This window comes from Oncorhynchus mykiss, chromosome 13 (genome assembly GCF_013265735.2).
Source record: "Oncorhynchus mykiss isolate Arlee chromosome 13, USDA_OmykA_1.1, whole genome shotgun sequence".
NCBI lineage: Eukaryota > Metazoa > Chordata > Actinopteri > Salmoniformes > Salmonidae > Oncorhynchus > Oncorhynchus mykiss.
In genome coordinates, this window is record NC_048577.1 from 65442464 (window position 1) to 65449963 (window position 7500).

The 7500-nt window shown below is 46.1% G+C and overlaps 1 protein-coding gene across 1 annotated transcript in view; it reads left to right on the plus strand.

The window, feature by feature from the left end:
* Positions 1-4652: 4652 nt before the first annotated feature.
* emp2 (epithelial membrane protein 2) overlaps positions 4653-7500 on the plus strand; it is a 22736-nt gene continuing 19888 nt past the window's right edge. Inside the window, 1 exon segment of the mRNA NM_001165196.1 lies at positions 4653-4724. The gene's annotated coding sequence lies outside the window, so the exon portion shown is untranslated.

The following is a 7500-nucleotide window of genomic DNA, read 5'->3' on the forward strand; positions in this document are numbered from 1 at the left end:
GGTACAGCAGGGAGGTATAGATGGTACAGCAGGGAGGTATAGATGGTACAGCAGGGAGGTATAGATGGTACAACAGAGAGGGAGGTATAGATGGTACAGCAGGGAGGTATAGATGGTACAACAGAGAGGGAGGTATAGATGGACCAGCAGGGAGGTATAGATGGTACAGAAGGGAGGTAGAGATGGTACAGCAGGGAGGTATAGATGGTACAGCAGGGAGGGAGGTATAGATGGTACAGCAGGGAGGGAGGTATAGATTGTACAGCAGGGAGGGAGGTATAGATGGTACAGCAGGGAGGGAGGTATAGATTGTACAGCAGGGAGGTATAGATGGTACAGCAGGGAGGGAGGTATAGATGGTACAGCAGGGAGGGAGGTATAGATGGTACAGCAGGGAGGGAGGTATAGATGGTACAGCAGGGAGGGAGGTATAGATGGTACAGCAGGGAGGGAGGTATAGATGGTACGGCAGGGAGGGAGGTAGAGATGGTACAGCAGGGAGATATAGATGGTACAGCAGGGAGGTAGAGATGGTACAGCAGGGAGGTATAGATGGTACAGCAGGGAGGTATAGATGGACCAGCAGCGAGGTATAGATGGTACAGCAGGGAGGGAGGTATAGATGGTACAGCAGGGAGGTATAGATGGTACAGCAGGGAGGGAGATATAGATGGTACAGCAGGGAGGGAGGTATAGATGGTACAGCAGGGAGGGAGGTATAGACGGTACAGCAGGGAGGTATAGATGGTACAGCAGGGAGGGAGGTATAGATGGTACAGCAGGGAGGGAGGTATAGATGGTACAGCAGGGAGGTATAGATGGTACAGCAGGGAGGTATAGATGGTACAGAAGGGAGGGAGGTATAGATGGTACAGCAGGGAGGTATAGATGGTACAGCAGGGAGGTAGAGATGGTACAGCAGGGAGGGAGGTATAGATGGTACAGCAGGGAGGCAGGTATAGATGGTACAGCACGGAGGGAGGTATAGATGGTACAGCACGGAGGGAGGTATAGATGGTACAGCAGGGAGGTATAGATGATACAGCAGGGAGGTAGAGATGGTACAGCAGGGAGGGAGGTATAGATGGTACAGCAGGGAGATATAGATGGTAGGTCAGGGAGGTATAGATGGTACAGCAGGGAGGTATAGATGATACAGCAGGGAGGTAGAGATGGTACAGCAGGGAGGGAGGTATAGGTGGTACAGCAGGGAGGTATAGATGGTACAGCAGGGAGGTATAGATGGTACAGCAGGGAGGGAGGTATAGATGGTACAGCAGGGAGGTATAGATGGTACAGCAGGGAGGTATAGATGGACCAGCAGCGAGGTATAGATGGTACAGCAGGGAGGGAGGTATAGATGGTACAGCAGGGAGGTATAGATGGTACAGCAGGGAGGGAGGTATAGATGGTACAGCAGGGAGGGAGGTATAGATGGTACAGCAGGGAGGGAGGTATAGATGGTACAGCAGGGAGGGAGGTATAGATGGTACAGCAGGGAGGTATAGATGGTACAGCAGGGAGGGAGGTATAGATGGTACAACAGAGAGGTATAGATGGACCAGCAGGGAGGTATAGATGGTACAGCAGGGAGGTATAGATGGTACAGCAGGGAGGTATAGATGGTACAGCAGGGAAGGAGGTATAGATGGTACAGCAGGGCGGTATAGATGGTACAGCAGGGAGGGAGGTATAGATGGTACAGCAGGGAGGTATAGATGGTACAGCAGGGAGGGAGGTATAGATGGTACAGCAGGGAGGGAGGTATAGATGGTACAGCAGCAGGGAGGTATAGATGGTACAGCAGGGAAGTCTCTCTCTGTCTCTCTCCTCTCTCTCTGTCACTTTCTTTCCTCTCCCTCTCTCACTTTCCTCTCTCGCTGTCTCTCTCTCTCTCTCTCTGACCCAGAAGTTGCAGACAGACTCAGCGGCCAAACTCCCCTCAGGAGGCTGGACAGAGCCAGACACACACATACAGAAGAGGAAGGCGTGTATGTGAGAAGGGGAGAGGTGAGAGGGTTCGAAAGTTACAGGAGGGAGGGAAGAGATGAGAGGGCTGAAGAGAGGAGAGGAGGAGAATTAGGGAGAGTGGGGGGAGAGAAAGGAGGGGGAAAGAGATGAGAGGAGAGGGGGGAGAGGAAGGGGAGAGAGGAAAGGAGGAGAGACTAGAGGGTGACAAACGAGGAGGGGAAGTGGTGGAGTTTCTTGGTGTCCACATCACTAAGAATCTATCAAGGTCCGTACACACCAACGCAGTCGACGACGCCTCTTCCCCCTTAGGAGGCTAAAAAAAAATGTGGCACGGGCCCTCAGATCCTCAAGTAGTTCTACAGCTGCACCATCGAGAGCATCTTGGCTGGTTGCATCACCGCCTGGCATGACAACTGCTTGGCCTCCGACCACAAGGCACTACAGAGGGTAGTGTGTACGCGCCCAGTACATCATCAAGCTTCCAGCCATCCAGGACCTCTATACCAGGCGGTGTCAGAGGAAGGCGCATAAATTGTCAAAGACTCCAGACACCCAAGTCATAGAATGTTCTCTCATGGCAATGTTTTAGTTGCCTGTGTCTTGTACCTATTCTATTTAACTTCATGTTCGTTTTGTTGTGTTGTACGTTTGTTGAAGTGTTCTTCGTTTCATTAAATAAGAAGATGTCTTCACATCACGCTGCGCCTCGATCTCATCTATATAACAAACGTGACAGTTGTTTTACCAAGAATGAAGTGATAAATAACATTTGATTTGATTTACTAGAGGGGAAAGCACCAGACGAGCCAAGAAACCCTTCCAGGTCTGAGATGAAGATCTGAGAGAGGGAGAGAGAGAGAGAGAGACAGACAGAGAGAGAGACAGAGACAGAGAGACAGAGAGAGAGGGAGAGACAGAGAGAGAGACAGAGAGAGAGAGAGAGAGAGAGAGAGAGAGAGAGAGACAGAGACAGAGACAGAGAGAGAAAGACAGAGAGAGAGACAGAGAGAGAGAGAGAGATGGTCAAGGTGAAAGTTCAGACGAAAAGTCATATTACAGTTTGTAGAAACATGTCAATCTATGTATAGAATCAATCTTTAGTATGTTTTTATCGTAAATCTTCAATAATGTTCCAACCGGAGAATTCCTTTGTCTGTAGAAAATGCAATGGAACGCAAGCTAACTCTCACGTGAACCCGAGTGACCAGCTCATGCTACTCTGGCAGACCTCTGACTCATTCAGCTCCCATTCCCCCCATCCTTCACAGTAGAAGCATCAAACAAGGTTCTAAAGACTGTTGACATCTAGCGGAAGCCTTAGGAAGTGCAATATGACCCCATAGACACTGTATATTCGATAGGCAATGAGTTGAAAAACTACAAACCCCAGATTTCCCACTTCCTGGTTGGATTGTTTCTCAGGTTTTTTGGAGTTCTGTTATACACACAGACATCAAACAGTTCTAGAAACTTCAGAGTGTCTACTAATCTACTAATAATATGCATATATTAGCAACTGGGCCTGAGTAGCAGGCAGTTTACTCTGGGCACCTTATTCATCCAAGCTACTCAATACTGCCCCCAGACAGAACAAGTTTTAAACTAGACAAGTCAATTAAGAACAAATTCTTATTTTACAATGACGGCCTTCCAACCCGGGCCAAATCCTGCCCTAACCCGGACGACGCTGGGCCAATGACGGCCTTCCAACCCGGGCCAAATCCTGCCCTAACCCGGACGACGCTGGGCCAATTGTACGCCACCCTGTTGGACTCCCGATCACGGCCGGTTGTAATACAACCCGTCTGTAGAGGGTCTGTAGTGACGCCTCAGAGACCACTGCACCACTCCAGACCTTTTCTTTTACTCAACTCAATTCAATTCAATTCAACTCAATTCAACTCAATTCAACTCAACTCAATTCAACTCAATTCAACTCAACTCAACTCAATTCAATTCAACTCAATTCAACTCAATTCAACTCAATTCAATTCAATTCAACTCAACTCAACTCAATTCAACTCAATTCAACTCAACTCAATTCAACTCAATTCAATTCAACTCAACTCAACTCAATTCAACTCAACTCAATTCAATTAAATTAAATTCAATTAAATTAAATTCAACTCAATTTCAATTCAATTAAACTCAATTCAATTCAAAAGGGTCTTTATTGTGTTGCACATAGCCTGTCTTCTCTTGAGAGCCATGTCTGCCTACGGCGGCCTTTCTCAATAGCAAGGCTATGCTCACTGAGTCTGTACATAGTCAAAGTTTTCCTTAAGTTTGGGTCAGTCACAGTGGTCAGGTATTCTGCCACTGTGTACTCTCTGTTTAGGGCCAAATAGCATTCTAGTTTGCTCTGTTTTTTTGTTAATTCTTTTCAATGTGTCAAGTAATTATCTTTTTGTTTTCTCATGATTTGGTTGGGTCTAATTGTGCTGCTGTCCTTGGGCTCTGTGGGGTGTGTTTGTGTTTGTGAACACTCTGTGTTCTCTCTCTGTGGGGTGTGTTTGTGTTTGTGAACACTCCGTGTTCTCTCTCTCTCTCCGTGCTCCTCCCGACAACACAGGACAGAATTTACAGACCACACCCAACCACAGAGTCCGGCGCGTACACGACACAGTAGCCGGGGTCGCGCACCGCTACTTCTCTTAATACTACGACCAAGCCAACCTACGGTCACGTTTCTACTACATCTCTCTCTCCAGCGCGACGTCTGAGCTCTGCTGCCCCGTTCTACAGTTCATTTGGTGAGTAGCTCGCTACTTCATTTATTACAGGTTACAACTCTTCATAATAAATGAGGTTCATTTAGTTAAAAAACTAAATCGGATAACTGTCTAGAACTTTTCCTGTTTGAGTGGGGAAATTATTGATTAGCCTTTTTTTATGGCGTGGTAGGTTTGAAATAATGTGTGTAACTGGATGGTGTGGCAGGAGGGTGTAACTTTTACTGAAGTTAGTAATTTAATTTCCACTGAGTTTAACTTTTGGTTCCTGCCAATGAAATGTCGTCTGTCTAGGAGTTTGTCTCCCTGCGCAACGAAAGGATGTAGTTTCCTTCGTGTTCTGTAATCCAGTCCAGTGGTGGGTTTATATTGTATTTGTGTGCGGAGTCAACTAGTGTGTGTGTGTGTGTGTGTGTGTGTGTGTGAGGAGCCAGTTTCCTACAGCAGGAAAATAATCCTGCGGCAACAGGAAATGTGGATTATAATTAATTAACTTTTTTTTTTTCAGAAGTTGATTTAAAAAAAATCGTAATTGGGAAAAACAAATCTGACATTTTTAAAGTAGAAATTACAAACTTCAGAAGCCTTTTTTTAAACCTCAAATACACGACAAGTTTTAAAACGCATTGCAGGAAAGTTCTCCTACAACAGGGTGCTCCAACTCCGTGGTTTCCAAACTGTTTCCCGTGGGGCACAAACTGTTCATAACCCTTTTTTGTGGTTGTAGATCATTTTTGCCGTTTTTTTTCCCCCAACAGTCTGGAGGAAAACTGATAACGCAGTCAGCAGCCCTCTCTGTTTAACTTTAATCAATGATGTGTATGAAGCCTGGATATTTGACAAGTGGCGCTGTATTGAAACCACTGAGCCTCCATCTTGGCTCTCCCTCCACAAATGTAAATAATATTCTGGAATCTATATAAATGCGTTTAATAATGTTTACATTCGTTTCTGACACGTTTCTGATATTAATGCATATTTTATTGAGTTATATATATATATGTGTGTATATATGTTCATATAAAACCATTTTTCTTAAAGCATTTTTTTTAGAGAGTACTAATGCTGCTGTCCCCACTACAACACATTTTTTAAAACATTTTAATACTTGTAATTTTGTCCTTGGAACCTTTTATGGAAATACTATAGAATTCCATTTTTCCTACGGAGTACTGCTCCTACAAGGGGAGTTCCAATATGGCCGACAAGGGGAGTTCCAATATGGCCGACATGTGGCTGCAAAACAGCTCAATTGCCAAAACCATAGCAAATATCAATCCAGAGTTTTATATACATCATTGGGTTTAATCGGATGATTTATAGCCCTGGTGGGAGGAGCGCTCAGAGACGGTCGCGGACAAAACTTCTCCGTTGGCAGAAGAACCTTCCTTGCTTTTCGCTTCCCAATGGCGCCCCCGTGTGGCCAAAAAGAGTCGTACTGGAATGTCTGAACAAAAGGAACTTCAGGAATGAGCGTCATTCAAGTAATGTACGTTTGCGCCCCATGGGGATTTACAGTATATAACATTAAGTTGCGTTACTGTTTCGTTTAGGCTTCAGTAAAAGACAACGCATTTGAATGAATTAGCAGCAATGAAACGGAGACAGAACGTTGAGACCGGTTTGGGCTGCACGGTCTGGAAGTCACACTGCCAGCCAGGCCCATCTGTCACGGCAGGAATCATTTCAGCTACATGCATTCCATTGGACGTCTATGTCCTGAGGATGTTGGCAGGGAAATGCCTTGAAAACCTGTATTTCCATGAGTCTGGATCTGAACGTTCCATCCCAGTCGTTTTTTGTTTGTTTGTTTGTTGTTTTCGTTTGAACGTTTGAATCCAAAACCTTAAACCATTTGGAATGAATGGATAAACTTTAACCCTTTGAAAATTTGACATTTGGAGAAACGTGGATAAACGTCAGAATCTGAAGTTAAAATTGGTCAAACTGTGAGATCTTGTTGGGATTCTATTTTATATGTCTGCAGTGTTCTAAACATTCTAAACGTTCTGAACATTCTAAATGTTCTAAACATTCTAAATCACCTTTGTCTGGGGGAGATGACATCATATGTTGTTACTGTTGTCAGTCCCCAGAAAGAGAAGGAGAGAGAGACGGGGAGAGAGAGAGACGGTGAGAGAGAGAGACGGGGAGAGAGAGAGACGGGGAGAGAGAGAGACGGGGAGAGAGAGAGATGGGGAGAGAGAGAGATGGGGAGAGAGAGAGATGGGGGAGGGAGAGAGAGAGAGAGAGATGGGGGGAGGGAGAGATGGGGGGAGGGAGAGAGAGAGAGATGGGGAGGGAGAGCTGGGGAGGGAGGGGAGAGAGAGAGATGGGGAGGGAGAGCTGGGGAGGGAGGGGAGAGAGAGAGAGATAAGGAGGGAGAGAGAGAGAGATAAGGAGGGAGAGAGAGAGATACGGAGAGAGAGAGAGAGAGAGATAAGGAGGGAGAGAGAGAGATAAGGAGGGAGAGAGAGAGATACGGAGAGAGAGAGATAAGGAGGGAGAGAGAGAGATAAGGAGGGAGGGAGAGAGAGAGAGATAAGGAGGGAGAGAGAGAGAGATAAGGAGGGAGAGAGAGAGATACGGAGAGAGAGAGAGAGAGATAAGGAGGGAGAGAGAGAGATAAGGAGGGAGAGAGAGAGAGAGAGAGATAAGGAGGGAGAGAGAGAGATAAGGAGGGAGAGAGAGAGATAAGGAGGGAGAGAGAGAGATAAGGAGGGAGAGAGAGAGAGATAAGGAGGGAGAGAGAGAGAGAGAGAGATAAGGAGGGAGAGAGAGAGAGATAAGGAGGGAG